Here is a 16,273-nt window from a genome sequence, read left to right as displayed (position 1 = left end):
CCATGATAGCTTCTGTCCTTGGAGCCTTGTTAGCTGTTCTTGTTAGCTGTTATCATTTAACACAGTTGACATTTTAATAGGAATAGGATAGGTGCCAGTGGAACTTGAGGAGAGTAAGGAATAAAGGGAAATATCTAAAAGACAAACTGTGTCAACTTCAAGATTTTTGCTGAAAGTCAACTCTACTTGGTCCTGTCCCTTACCCATTACCTTCAGATCTGGTTATTTGCAATGACTTTTGGGGCTAAGGAACTCAGGTGGGACCATGCACTGGAGAGAAATACCAAAGATTCTCTTTTACTTTATAGTGAAGGAGCAAGCACTCAAACTATCATTGTAGTGCCTTCAGAGCTTGTTGCCTTAACAGGGTTCTCAATCCCTCATCAGAGGACATGAGAAGCTTGAACCTGTTTGGTTTTTGGCCTCTTGATTGCCTGTCGGGTTTTCCTTTCTACCTTGACTAGTGTTATATGTGTGTCTGACTGCTACACTTCCAGAGAACATGATCTGGAATTTATGTGCCACGAAAGTAACTAAAGGTAAATTAAATTTATTGTCCCATGCCCCTTTTGATGACTTCTGTGCTTCAAGTTGCCTGTGACCATAAAGCAGAAAATCCAAGAAGCAATAGCAAACTTGAGATTAAGAGGGAATGCGACAAACTTCTCAGCCACTAGAAATGGGAACAGAAAGAGTTAAAGACAAGAGGGTAGATAGAATGGTGACTTCAGGGCTTTCTTTGCTAGAAGTTTGCCTTTAAACCTACTCTTCCACCATGGGAGTGGTTGGTTAGTGTTAGGGCAAAGTGACTGCTTCTTGTTGTGGGACACCAAAAAGAAAAGGGCTAGCTATAGCAATAACTTTACATCAGAGTGTTCTACAAAGTCCATGTTTTGTAACATGAAGAAAATCAGGACTTGGGTTCAAGTTCCAGAGACTTTAATCTCCTTATTGACCCTATAGGATACCATGATTGGAACATCCTTTGGGAACTATGTTGCGTTTTCTATATGCTTTTGTTTGTGCACAGGATTGAATATAGGAAGATTAAACAACTACATGAATGGATGAAAAAACATTTATTAAATCCTTCCCCTGTGCCAAGCAGTGTGCTAGTTTCTCAGGATACAAATACAAAAGGAAAGACTTTCTTGCCTTTAAGGACCTTATATTCCAGAACTAAGAGACCAAAACACATGGAGGAGAGGAGCCCAGGAAAAGGCACTTTGGTCCCAAGAGTTATGAGGATGATGAATTAGGCCATGGGGAAGTAGATTAACATACCTTTTCAGGAATCAGCAAGACTGATTTGATCCTGCTTCCAGAACTGGAGATGGCTGTATGGTAGGGAGAAGAAAGGGAAGCTAAAGATGCTGTCAGAGTGGCTAGGGAGTGGGGAATGAAGTGAAAAAGAGAAGCATGGATAGGTCCTGCTGGAAACATTGGGCAATGAGATTGTCACCAATCCATATTGTGAAACCCATGAGATTGGGGGTGGGGGGTGGAGGGAAGTGTTGGAGATTAAAGGATTATAACCTTTGGGGAATGGTATTTGATACAGGTAGGTGGCAAGGCAACTGTCAAAGCTATTGACATGATAGCCATAATAAAGAAAGCGATGGTGTCTTTTCTGGAAATCAGCAGTTTAATTCATCCAGTTTGTTGTCTGGTAGTGGACTTGGTCTAAGAGAAGCCAGGTAATGCAGTTACATGGGAGATGTTTTCTTGTGCATTTTAAAACCTTTCTTTTAGTGAGTCTATGCAAAAGGTTTAAAACACTTTATGCAGTATCCAAAAAACTGCATGGGAATTTCCATGGGAGATTGATGCCATAATACCAAGATCATATTACTGGGGCATAATGAAATAAAGCAACTACAGGGAGAGGTCAGGATTATGGTAGCTATGTATTAGAGTTAATTTTTATTGGATAAATCCACTCTATGCATATTAAACTAATCAGTTGGGTGGGTTACTTGGAGAGTGATAAATTGTAATAGTCCCCCATTTTTAGTTACTTATAGCATCAGGAATTTTTAACCTGGGCCAAAAAAATATCCCTACCAAGACCCAGTTCAGGCTTAACTTAACCCAAATTCAGGAAATCTATTCTCCAAAAATAGTCCCAATTAAAAGGTTGATTAATGCCTGGAGGCATTAGGACACCCTGACTCCAGTCCTGGCTAAATAAGAACATAATCAGTGCTAGAGAAATTCTTGGATTTAATCTGATTCTGATTTTGCATAAGGCTCACAATAATATAGGGGATTCATTAGACTCAACGTCCCCAAAACACAAAAAATAATGTAATTTGCTCTTCTTGAGATACAAATCTAAGCAGATGGGAAATGCTTTTCAAACTCATTAAATTTTTACAGCTGTCTATTCAGTGGACTTATAGGAAATGAGAAGAAAGAAAGGCAGGCCAGAAAGGGAAGCAGAGGGAAACAAAATCTCTCCCTTTTAAATCTGAACCAGTCTTGAAGATGCTTCTAAAGTCTCTTTGGCTCTTAGGCCAAAGTGAGGGTAATAGCTGTCTTTAAGTATTTGAAGGATTGTTTTAGGGAAGTGTTGTTTGATTTGTTTTACCTACAGGGAAGAGCTAGAAGCACCGAGAAGTTACAAACCTGCAGATTCAGGTTCAAGGGAAGGAAATACTTTCTCATAATTAGAGCAAGAGAACGTACTACTTAAGGAGGTAGAATATCCCCCCACACTGGAGGTTTTCTTAGAGAGGCTGGATGACCACTTAGTGTTGTCTAGTCATTTTTCAGTTATATCCGACTCTTTATGAGCCTTGTTGGGGTTTTATTGGTAAACATATTGGAGTGGTTTGCCATTTACTTCTTCAGTGTTACAGATGGTGAAACTGAGGCAAACAGGGTTAAGTGATTTGATCGGGGTCATAATCTAGTTAATGTCCGAGGCCAGATTGGAACTCAGGAAGGGGAATCTTCCTGTCTCCAGACCCAGTACTCTATCCACTGCACCATCTAGCTGCCCTTAGTTAAATCCCTCTACAGAAATGCTAAATGTCCAACTAAAGTCCCTTCCACCTAAATTGCTATTCTTTCTGTGCTGGAACATCTTCCTGCTGGTTTTCTGCCCAACTGTATTAACCTGAATTTAGTTTCAAGTTCAAAGTGAAGGTGTGGTCCGTATCTAGGCAGCTCATGTAAAGAACGCTACCAGAAGAGAAAAAATATGTCAAGTGTGATCCTACTTTGAAGAGATTGCTATAGCGGTTGTTGAGTCCAAAGTTTCTGTCTCAAAACATAAAAAGTTTGGACTAGATTTTAGTCAGAATCAGAGAATCTGAATTAGAAAGGACTCAAGAAGTCATCTAACTGAACTTATTTTTGAGGAGAAATTTTTTATACACACATATATGTGTATATATATACACATATAATTTATAGGGCCTCCCCAGAGTGGTTATCCAACCTCTACCTGAAGATATCCAGCGATAGGGAAGTCTCTTTGCAAGGCAGCCTATCCCATGTTTCTTAAGTGATCATTGTTAGGAAGTTTTTCTTCAGTTTGATTCTAAATTTATCTTTCTGCCGCTTAGGTTATTGAGCTTAGTTCTGCCTGAGAGTTGAGTAGATCCAATTCAATGGTTCTTCCATAAGACATTTTGAAACACTTGTAAACAGATATTAGACCTCCGTTTTCTTCTCTTTTTTAGGTCTTTCAACTAACATTCATACAGTATAATCTCATTGCCCTCCTCTGGACATTTTATTATTCATCAGTTTTTTCCCCTAAATCTGTTCTTGAATTGATCGCAGACCTCACGATGTGATCTGACCAAGACAAAGAATAATATATCTCACATCACTGTCCTTATTCTAAGGCTAACAACCATTATCACACTATTCATTCAAGTTGTGCTTCCAGTTCATTAAAATTCTTTTATGGGATGTCCTGAATAGCCCATGTCTCCCCTTTCTTGTACTTATAAGTTTTTAGAACTTTAGCATATACTCCCTTCCATTGTTTCTTTTCTGTTTTTACAAGTTCATCTTATCTTCTCAATTAGATTTGTGATTGACATATGTATGTACACTAGTGTGTGCATTTCGGATTGTAGTAAGACTTTTGGGATATCCTATATATCACCTCCTGCAGTTGAATAATGACAAGGCATCTTATGAAGTGCAGTTTTTCCTCCATCTTCTTCCTGACCAAAATAGGGGAGGGGGAAATTACATTCCCCAATATCTTTTACCATCATTCACTCTTTGGGGTCTTATATATCTATAGGTATATGAAATTCATATGCTGAACTGTATCTATCTGACATTCTTGTACTTAAATGTATCCTCTCCACTATTCATTCTCTGTGCCTTCTAATCCCCTAATTTTTCTTTCCTTGATTTCCCTCATTATTAGCAAAGCTAAGATCATCACATGGTATGGCTGTTGCTGCTGTGCCATTGCCACTTAAAACCCCCACTATTCTTGATGCTATCTTCAAAGATAAAACAGTCTGTCTTGCAATTTATTGAGGCTATCCATGATCTCATAGGCAACAGAACAGCTCATGTGCCAGCTCCTCAGGTTTACCCAAGATGAAGCAGGGCCCTAAGCCACCAAGGGGAATTTCATGTTTAATATCAAGTAAAGGCTTTCTGGATTTTCTCTCTGCTATGCAAAAGATAAGAAATATATTAGGAGACAGGGTGGTAGCTAATAAAGGATTGTTCAAGGATGATCCCATTTTGAAGAGATTACTTCTGATCCAGGGATTATTGGGTGGTATGGATCCTTTATTTGATCTACTTGAGTCCTAAATTTTCTGTATGAAAATGTGGACAGTGATACTTAATAGTCTGTGGTTTTCTTCCTTTCAATACTCTAGCCTCCTCCCCGTCCCCCACTACATGCTTCTATAGTTTTGCCAAATGCCTGATGACTTTGTGAGCTGATATACGACAGGATCTGAGTCATAAAAAATTGACTAAACTCCGACATTTTATATTCATAACTCAAGACACCCTCTGAAAAAAATGCCTATATTATCTCATATGTCTTTTAATTTTTCCCATGAAAAGAACAAGCTCCCATCTTGATTCCAAACAAATATGACAGTTTGAGTTAGACAACTCATGAGTTTCAATGATTTTATACCTATATTTTAAAAGCTGATGAATGCAGGAGTTCTTTTGTGTCCCTTCTTTCCATTTTCCTCTATCCCCATTTCATCTAGGCCTCGTATTCTGACTTTTTCCCTCTAAAGCATACTGAAATGACTTATTTATAATGTAATCTTAAAGACTTAAGGTTTTAGAAGATCAGTCTCTCTTTTCATCACATTTTATAGCAGTCCTGAAGAAACCTTTAGAATTTTAATTATAATTCTCATCCTTTTGGGTAAAAGTGTCCTGTGACCATTATAATTATTAACATACTATAACAGACTTTGTTTGGGTCCCTGATATAACTTTTGTACAATAGTGGTCATGAAGTGAATTCTTTTTTTTTTCTCATCTCCTTAGTCTAGACCTTTCCAAAGTCTTTCAGGATAACCAAAATTTGGGCCAAGCAAATTAAAAGCTATTTTTTTTCAAGGAAGACATAGTAATATCCCAAACCTATTCTGGTTGTTTTTCACCATGTCTGTTGTAGGAAATAGAATGCTGTGAAAAGGTAGCTTTCTTTGAATAGCACTTTCTACTTTATACCTGCAGAATTGACCTTTGTCCTTTTGAAATGGTAGTTCTTTAAAGTCTCTTTGAGATAATCTTAAATTTCACACTCTCTCCACAAGGCAATGCTCTGAGGATGGTAAAGGCCAGTAAGGAAAGTCTGATGGTTACAAAGAAGTAGAAAAACCTTCCTGATCAAAATTATAAGTGACAGGTTCTTTCATGCTCCCCAAAAGCTTAGATTTCAACCTGTGGCAGTGCCACATCTCATCATACAATCTCCTTATGCTTGGAAAGATGGGAAGGGACAAGAAATAGCATTTGGATAGCACTAGAAAATATAAATTTTATTAAAATCTTTAGTAACATGGATTTTCCAAACTTACTTTAGATATGTAATAATAGTACTTATTCTGTTAACTGGGGATAACCATAGAATGCAGCAATGATAATGGGGATAAAGCAATCTTACTAATCCCTTGACATAGGTATGGGGCTTGAAGAAGTGGCACCAATACTGAAATATCCTCCCTATAGAAAACAATGGCCTGATTTTATATTAAGTTCTCATTAAAGGAATGGAGATTGTGTATTAAAATACATTAATGTCTCCACAGTGTGCTACAAATTCAACTTCTGAAGAATTAATTTTTGAGGTACAAACAATAGTGGTGGCTGAGATCGATCTTTTAAAATATACTCAAATTGGTGAATTGAACACAGTAGATGTTAAATATCTATTAATTTGTATGAATACATAAATATGTACAATGAACTAAATATTAAAAACAATCTAGACATTTCTGAAAAAAATGATTCAAAGACTGAAAATAAATGCCTAAGGAATGTAATAGAAATGGTACAGGACTAGAAACAGATGTTTTGGTGCTAGTACTAAACTTGCAACTGACTGGTTTGATCTTGGACAAGACATTTAACGTCTTGGTTTCTCACCTTGATAACTGACAGAATGAGCAGTTTGGAGTAGATTCTCTCAGCCCCTGTTCAGTTCTAAAGTTTTATGAGTCAGTGAGGATCTTGTTCCAAAGACGGAAGTAACCCTTTAACCTTGAAAAAGGAGGAAAATTATGGAAATAGAAAGAGAAAGAAAACACAAGGTATCTCAAAAAGCTTAATTTTAAGCTTTGCTAAGTATAAAACCTTACTAAGACTTTTGAAATACTCTGTAAATCTAAGTGAATACACACAGACACAGAAACACATATAGACACAGATACACAGCCATAGACACAGACATATGTACATATATACAGATATGTATATACATATATACACATATGTACATGTGCACACACATATCTCTCTAGATAGCTATATCTATCTGTCTATACACATACACACATATATATGAGATATATATATGTATATGTATATGTATATATCTCACAGTCCTATGAGAAATGCCACATTAATTTCTCTTGATCATCTTCAAAAACAAATATAGACACATACTACGCCATTGATCCTGGCAGCCCGGATATATGGACCATCCCAGTGGTTTCTTCCAAACCTTTGATTTTGATCATTTAGGTCCTGGTCGGTGTGAACAATGATTCTCCTGAAGTGTTCACATGTATTTGAATTTACATTACTCAGAGTTATAATTTTGTAAAATATGGTACAATCCATTCTCATTATTCATGGTAGTTATATTCTATAAAGTTGCCTTAAATACTGAATTATTGAAAACTGAGATGTTGCTCCTAGGGGAAATAAAGCATTAGATTTCTGTGAGCCTCTGGTCACAACATTTACTTTAGCATTTTCTGGAGCAGTGTCCAGATTTGTGAATTTCCTTTTCTTTTTTCTGTAATCAACCATATTGTTGATTCATTAACATTGAACTCAAAGCCAACAGCACTATAACTCGTGCCTGAACAAAGCTTATGTAACACATATGTTTTCTTTGTAAAGCGTATCATAACACTGAACAGCACTTCATCATTTCCTTGGGGGCCAGTTTAAACAGCAAAATCATCAACAAAAAGCACAAAAAGTTGAGAAATATGGCATTGAATACACCATGAAAAGGACACTTGTGTACAGTATGAGAGCTAAAACAAGAAGGCAGAGCTATCTATGCCTTATCCAATGTTAGCTGAGAATGTATGTGTCTGGTGACTCAAATTTTTCACAGCTCTGTGCATGTCCATGAATGGCTTAGAAAGTACAGCAATATTGATTTTAGGGTTACAAATAAATTTAGTTAGTAGGCAAACTCACATATATAGAATATACTAAGAATCAAGATCTACTGTAATTGGTTCCAGTCCAATGGAGATATGTAGTACAAATATGAATAATGTAACCACTTCAGGGGATTAATTATTTACACTACTGTGGACCTAGCTATAAAAGCAAATCATATAATGCTTAGGAGATATATCGAGAGTTTTTTTTTATTAGCTTTTCCAGTGTCATAGAATCATGCATGATTCAACTGAATGCTCTCTAAGGTTTTACTGACCTTCCAGAAGAGGATATTTCTGCCCTGGTGAACATTTGTTTATTTGGTCCTATAGGCTTTGGTGAGACAAATCTCTGTGCACCCACAGTCAAAACTGATGAGACTTTCCCCCCAAAAAAGATACAGAATCTGGTTCTTTAAAAATATCACAATGTATCTCTTTTTTTTTTGTAAATCAGGAACATAATATGAAAAAACTTACCTTGACAGTGGATTTGTATTTGTTTCCAGGGAAACAACATCATGTAGGAGAAATATTCGCTCTCACATTTGAGCTGTCAGAAGAGGAGCAGCGCAACTGGGTCTTTTATTGAGAAACATCTGGAAATAACAGTTTTCACTATTTCTTCCTCAATATTTATTTTAGTTGGTTTCAATTTACTTTTGTGTCTTTTGTAGACCTCTAATGCATAGAATTGGGACAGGTAAACAGAGAGAGTAAGCCCAGAGTAGCTGCAGTGGATAGAATGCCAGTCTTGAAGTCAAAAAAGACTCATTTCCCTGAGTTCAGATGTGACCCCTGTGACCATGGACAAGACCCTTAACCTTGTTTATCTCAGTTCCTTATCTGTAAAATGAGTTGGGGAAGGAAATGGCAAGCCACCCAAGTATCTTTGCCAAGAAAATTCCAATCAGGTCATGAAGAGTCAGAAGTGGCTGAAGTGACTGAACAGCAATAATGCATAGAATCAATTTGCTATCTTTTGTCTTGTTTTTCTTTTTTTTTATTTTAGTGGGAAATGGGAAAGATTTCAGCTCTAGATCTATAACGTCCTCTGTGGGCAGAAACTCTAATAGGATAACTCCCTCCACTACCATACTGACAATTCCTCTTTAGTTTATAATGTTAAAAACTAACTTGGTTCAGACAGCTAACATATATTAGGTGTAGCAGTAGAAAAGAGGAATTCCTGGGTTCTCTCTTCATTATACCAAGCTGTTTTTTTTCATTTTATTATAACTGCTGTTGCTTGAATATAGATCTAACAAAACTTTTTTAATGGTGTGATCCATTATGGCAGAAGGCAAGAAAATCTCAGTAAAGTAGATGAAGCAATCAATTACAAAGAACAACTAAAACAGGAGAACAGCGCTCTGGACGTAGTTTGCCAAGTATACAATATTTATGATGAATACTCTTTTAGGGAAAGGTTGATTTACTCTTAGTCTAAGCAGATTGAAATTTTTAGTTTGGAAATTAATAGATTCTTTGATGGGAGCATTAATAATTTCATTCTTGCTAACATTCTAGCTTATTTATCTTCCAAAGGAGCAGGGTTTTGGAGCAGTGCCTTTGAAGTTGAAAGGTCTCCCAAAGCAGCAGTAGCTGTGGCTCTGATTGCCAGAAAAAAAAAAAAAAAAACTGGGGTGGAAATAAGTTTGATCCAGTTGTCATTTCCTGGCTCTAAACTATTCCATGACAAACATGGGCAGTTACATGTATATAGTTCAGTATAATTATCAAGAATGCCACTAATCAAATATAACAATTCTTGGATAATCTAAAGAATTATCCAAGTTAAAGTCCCATTCAGGAGTGCTGAGAATCTCCACCCAGATGTTTCACTAGTACCTTAAGCTTAACCTGTCCCAAACCAAGTTCATTATTTTTCTTTTTTTAAACATTATTCGAAAATGATTTGCATTGATACCTTTTTGGCGTGACTGTGTGAGTATGCCATTCTCCTATTCAAAAACCTTCAGTGGTTCTCTGTTACTTTTTAAAAAGAGATCAAAACCTCTCCCTGTAATTCAAGGAATTCCACTATCTGCAAATCACCTAACTTTCGAAATATCTCTCATCTAATTTACTTTACGGTTCTCAATTCTACAGGAAAACTGAACTACTTGTTTGTTTCCCAGACCAGTCCTACACTTTCCCAACCTTATGATTTTGAAAATGCTGTCCTCCATGCCTATGGTACCTTCTTTTTCATTTTGGGGGGGATTTTTTGACTTCCTTTGCACAGGCTTAAAGAACAACTCAACAAACATCTGTTCCATGAAGCTCTCACCGATTCAGCTAGTCAGTAATGAGCTATTACAATTGGACCTCACAAAATACTTTTGTATATGTCAGCTGGATTGCCATGGATTATTTTGTAGGGTAGTTACTTGTATATGAGTCACATGTCTGTACCAGATTGTAAACTCCAAGAGAATAGGGATTATGTCTTATTTATATTTTCTGTATAGCATTGAGCATAGTACTTTTTACACAGGAGATATTTAGTAAATGTTGAATCAATTGAATTGGTCAAAATCAAGTGCTTAATAAAGTTTCATAATTTAAAAACAAACAAGATACCATAATAAAGACATTTACATATTCAAATGAATGTTATCCTTTATAAATTCACTTCCTTGGGAGGTAATTTGCTTTTCCTCCCCCTGTTTGAAACAAATTTGTCATTCATTTAGAAAAGTCTTCAGAGTCTGCAGCCCTTTTAAAAAATATTCTGAGTAGTAATAATAACTTATTCTCTGTAGTTGAATCTGATTCTTGGAAATAGATATATGTCATTTGATTAGCATGTAAGAAGCAAAATGTTTCTGGATCAAAAATGGGGTGTGAATATAAAATGATTCTGACATTTGTCAATATTACATATAAAAATGTAATTCTCCCACCCTTCCCAACCCATTGGTAATTTGTCTTAATGTTATCAGTCACTGCAGGTTAGGAAGACCTTTTGGAACTGGGAAGCTGGAGCTAAGAGTTTTAGAAAGTAAAGGGAAGCTAAGAAATATGTGCCAGGATGCACATGAATGCAAATGGAATCTAGCAGCTAAGTTAACTCCTGTAGTCCAAATAGCAGAGAGAGTTACCAGTAACATCTGTCTGCCAGAGCTATAATTAGAGATTCTTATTTCTAGATCAAAATCAGTTGAGTGAGTAGGGGAATGACATAAAACCTAGGACAGTCTGACCACAAGTGCAATTGCACTCACTGGAAGATCAGTTGGCCCATATGACAAAAATCTGTCTCTTCAATGGAGTTGTGATGGAGATAAGGGAAGACATTCCTGGGAGAGTAGAACCATGGTGACAGGACATTAAGACCAGCATCCAAGGGAATGGTCAGAGTAGGATCATGTGTTGAGGCATCAGGAAGATAGTGGTTGCCCTGGGAAGAAAAAATCTCTCCTTTTCCTATGTTGTCCTGTCCTAGTTTTGGCTCTCATCCTTGTTCATTTAAGTATCTTAAACACTGACAAAGTGTCTCACTGAATGAGTTAGTCGATTAGTTTGGCATTCTCTTCGATATGTGTTTTTCTCAGATACTTAGAACTTATTGGGAGGAAAAAATAGCCAGCACTATGAGACATGTTTCAGGTTAGGAAGAGTACTTTGGAATTTCGAACCTAGAGCTCAAAGGCGTGGAAGAAGAGGGGAAGAGTCAGGTAATATATAGCAGGATGTACAGGAATGGAGTCAAATTCTAGCGACTAACGATGCTTAGAGTCAAAATAGCAGAAGGAGTGACCAAGAACATAAGAAAAAATTTGTCAGACCTGTCACCATAAAATTTCGTATCTAAAATAAATTCAGATGAGATGGACAGGGAATACAGCAAGAGGGCAAGATGGTGGGCAAGAGGATGGCAAATATGGTTGTGCTGGAAAAGAAGGTAAGCAGAATATACGATATAGATTCTATCCCTGAAGAATTTCATGCACTTTTTGGAAAATAAGACTTATGTATGTGAAAAATAGACAGTACAAAGAGCCTAAAATGAACTGCTACATTGTTAGACTCAGACTTTGGATAGAGAGAAATTCAGAGAAGGAAAAGAGTCTTTCTAGGATCAATAAGTGGGTATCTGCTTGATATCATTACAATTTTCCTAAAAATAAGAATTATCTGAGAGTGGAAATTGCTGCCTCAGGAGGAGTATAAGTTCTCAGAAAGGCTGGGTAGGTACATATACTGTTAGGTATTCTACAGAGGGGATTTCTATTTCTCTATGAACAAGACTAGATGACCTCTGACATACTATATGATTGTCTCATTGCTTCTGCCTTTTTTTTTTTTTTTTGGTGCAACACAGTGAATGAATCTTCTTATATCAATGATTATATTATATTTAATTAGATAGTCAAGACAAAGAAATTAATCCTGATTTATTAAGAACAGACCATTCTCCACCATTTGCTCTTTCAAAAATAGCTATAGATTTGAGGGAAAATTAATTTTAAGGACAATTCAGTCTTCTGATATACTTTACACAATGAAATTCAGTAATAATACTGACATGAATCTCCCTGGCCTTGTCTGAGCTTGGATTTTACTTCATGCATCTGATAATCAGTCCTATTGAAAATGCTTCAAAAAGATATCCAGAGAATCCAATTGAATGATATTTCTTTTTGAATTCTTCAGAGGATAACTATAATCATTTCTTTGCCATAAATGAAAATTGATGCAAGATATTCCTGATTATAATACAATAATTAAGACATGGACTAGGAGTCTTTAACCAGTGCTCCTCAATTTAAGCTATATAGAAACCTAGGAAAATGTTTAATGCTATTGCCTCCTCTGTACCCTCACTAATGACTCCCAGAAGCATAGAGGGCAGGATCTGGGAAGAGACAGCCAGCTTGGCAGGGATAGGAGATAGGGAATGATAATGATAATAGACTTGTATGGTGTTTGTTTGTCCTTTGTTGCCAAAGAAGACCATGTCATCAGAGAAATGATGACATGACTTGCACTTGACTTTTGAGTGAGGGAGGGCTCCTCACTTCTCCTCCAGAGCCATCTGAGTCCAGTGACCAGATATTCATCAGGATGACTGGAGATGACCCAGGAAGAGGCAATTGGGGTTAAGTGACTTGTCCAAGGTCACACAGCTAGTGCGTGTCAAGTGTCTGAGGTGAGATTTGAACTCAGGTCCTCCTGACTCCTGCTCTGGTGCTCTATCTACTGCACCACCTAGCTGCCCCAATAGACTTGTATAATTTCAGCTACAAGAAACCTCAGAGACTCTCTAACTCAACATGGAGTTAAAAAAATGCCTTCTCTATAACATACATTATCATCACATACAGGTGATTTTTTCTTCTCTGGCCCAGTGTGAACAGACAATCTAATTGTGAGCACACTCTTAATAAGTTTTCTCAAGTTGTTTGTTCTTTCCTTCTTCCCCTCTCTCCTTTATTTCTTTTCCTTTTTTCATTCTTCCTTTTGTTTCTCTCTTCCCCTGTCTCTTCTCTTTTCTCTTGTCTCAAAACAAAGAGAGAATCAACAAGAGATAAATATTGTCCTCTCTGTTTTCACTTAGTGCAGAAAGACAGTTGCCCATTGGTGTTAGATGGTGCATCTTTGTAGCCAAGGAACTGAGGTGTCCTTTACTTTCATTTTATCAGAAAATCAGACTGACACTATTCTTAACATTTTATAGGAATATCATGGGGCTCAAGAATTGGGATCTCTAGCTCTGCATTCAATCAGCACTTTGACCTGGTAAGCATCACTACTCTTCCTAATTTCCACTGGACAAAGGAGAGAGTTGGACTCAATCTTTGAGGTCCCATCTAGCTCCAACATTCAATATTTCTTCATTTCTGAAGTCTCAGAACACAATCAGTGAGACATGAATTGGAGTTAGGACAGGTAGTGGCTGTTGTGGGGGTGAGATAAGGAAGGCATAGCAGAGGGGAATTAGCCTTTCTCTCCTCTTACTCCAGGTGTTTCTGCATTGTAAATCCTGCTCCGGGTTCAACTTCACGTGTTAGTTACAGGAAGCTGGGTTTGACTGAGAGCAGGCAATCACAGATGTTAGCCTGAAGGGGAATGGGGAAGGAGAATGAAGGAGGGAAAACAATCAAATAGCAGCAGAACTGAGGGAAGGAAATTTGCTGTGTCCACCATGTTGAGATGGCTTTTCATAATGAACTTTTCTAAGGAATCCATGTATTAATCAAATATTTCCTTGATTCCAATTTGGCTTAAAAGAAAATTACTTCACTACTATCTTGGCTTCCATTGTTTCATTTAATCATTAAGCATAGCTTTTAGCCTGTTTTTTTTTTTTTTAATGCTGATGCTGTTTAAAAATAAAAACATCTGTCTTATTCAGTCAATATCAAATCAGATGACTTGGGTTTGAATTCCAGTTCTATTGCTTTAGGAAAGTCATTTTACTTCACTGGGATTAAATTTCTTCATCTGCAAGATGACTTCTTAGATAGTATTCTTCTGGTTCTAAATCTATGATCCTATGATCTGTGCTAAGAATACTAACAAGCAAAGATCTGCTATCCTTAGACATTTTTGAAAAACTGATTATTTTTCAAAGGCTCACTTCTGTCCTTTGGAATTCAATTCATTAAATATTTATTGAATGCTTATTCTGTAACCAGCACAGAGTAAGTACCACTGAGTAAACATGAACAAATGTTCATATTTTGGGAAAGTAAAATTGTGGTATTAATCCAAATTTAGTCTACTGTTTTTGAGTAAATATAGCTTGTATGAAATCCTTAAAGCAATTTATGTAATCAGATTTATTTTTCAGTATATACTATTGTATTCAGGAAATAGCATTGGATTTGAAGGCAGAAGATCTGAGTTAAAAAAGTAGAATATTATTTGCTACCTAGATCAGCACTTCTTAAACTGTGGCTCACAACCCCATGTGGGGTCATGTAACTGAATATGGGTGTCGCAAAAAATTTGTAACAGTAAAATCGATTCAAAATCAAACATGTAATGAATCTAAGGTGTTTCTGTCAGAGTTTACCTGTGTTTCATTATGTGAGTTCACTGCAACCTGGGCTCTGGAACACAGCATTGATGACTATAAAATCAAAATATTGATCAACTCTGAAAAATGTTGAAGATGCTCTATGTCCTGCAGTATCAAATATTTCACCAAGATTTAATTTTTTATGTAAAAATAAGCCAGCACATCTGTCTTATGAGTATGCAAATTTGTTTTCTCCTTTAATAAATGGTGAAATAATATGTAAATCAAAGAATTGATTAAAATAAATTTTCTTTATGATTAATATCAGTAAATGTTTGATATGTTACCTATTTTATATACCTATATATTTGGGGTCATGTAAAAATTTCTCCGGTGAAAATGGGTTGCAAATGGAAAAAGTTTAAGTAGCCCTGACCTAGATGACCTTGGGCAAGTCACTTAATTTTTTTTGACCTCACTCATCTATAAAATGGGGAAGTGAGAGGATTCTGGGAAGATGACAGAGTAGGTCAGAAAATTCAGAGCTTTCAAGATTTTCCCCCACAAAAGAGTTAAAATAGCACCTTAGCAGGAACAAAACGTGGGTGGAGATAAATAAGAACAGGGACACAACAAAGGTTTTCTTAGGGGAGTTTGGGAATATCAGAAAAAAAAAAATCCCAGGATGAGATTTGGTCCCAGTGAAAAGTAAACACCTCCAGGCTAGGGTCCTTTTTAACAACAAGCAGCAAGACCTGGGGTTAGTTGGTTTGAGAGGCTGCTTCAACCCAGAGATGGGAACTTTCACCCCATGATAGTGGAGAGAGTTGCGCAGTTGAGCCCCTGAAGATTGAGGGAACCTCTGCTGATAAGGAAGGCTGTAAAGAGTAGCAGGGGTGAGAAGCATCAATACATACCTGGTGAGTACAGAAGCAGTGGGGCAGAAAGTACCTGGCTGTGGGCACTTACAGGAGGTTAGAGATTTGGCTTTGGTTCCAGAGAGAAGGGGAGAACTGAAGATCTGAGACAAGAACACTACCTCCCACACTCCGGAACTGGAGGTGATTACAAAAATTAAATTATGATGGTGGTGGACCCAAGATAGTGGAGTGAGAGCATGGATTCACCTGAGCCCTAGCACAAACTCTTTCAGATACCTCTATAGAGAGAATCTGAACAAATTATAGAGTGGCAGAATCCAGAAGGATTCAGAGTGTGGCAGATTTCCAGCCCAGGACAGCACAGAAGGTTGATGGGAAGGATCTGTTACATAGGGTAGGGGGTGTACAGAGTGCACAGGCTGCACCAGCGCAGTGGAGCAGGAACTGCCCAGGCAGACTGAAGCAGAAGTGGCAGTGTGGATTCTCAAACATATCAGCACAAGATGGGTGTCCAGTGGAACTGAATGAAGAGAAGGGGAGGACCCCTGGAAACAGCA

The 16,273-nt window shown here is 37.1% G+C and overlaps 1 long non-coding RNA gene across 1 annotated transcript in view; it reads left to right on the top strand.

The window, feature by feature from the left end:
• LOC140510484 (uncharacterized) overlaps window positions 1-9,730 on the top strand; it is a 70,470-nt gene extending 60,740 nt beyond the window's left edge. Inside the window, exon 3 of the long non-coding RNA XR_011969253.1 lies at window positions 8,372-9,730. This is a non-coding gene — a long non-coding RNA (uncharacterized lncRNA). The remainder of the gene's footprint in view (window positions 1-8,371) is intronic.
• Window positions 9,731-16,273: the final 6,543 nt, after the last annotated feature.

This window comes from Notamacropus eugenii, chromosome 6 (assembly GCF_028372415.1).
Source record: "Notamacropus eugenii isolate mMacEug1 chromosome 6, mMacEug1.pri_v2, whole genome shotgun sequence".
In the NCBI taxonomy this organism is placed as follows: domain Eukaryota; kingdom Metazoa; phylum Chordata; class Mammalia; order Diprotodontia; family Macropodidae; genus Notamacropus; species Notamacropus eugenii.
The sequence above is the reverse complement of the archived record's forward strand: the minus strand, read 5'-3'. Positions and strand labels throughout refer to the sequence as shown.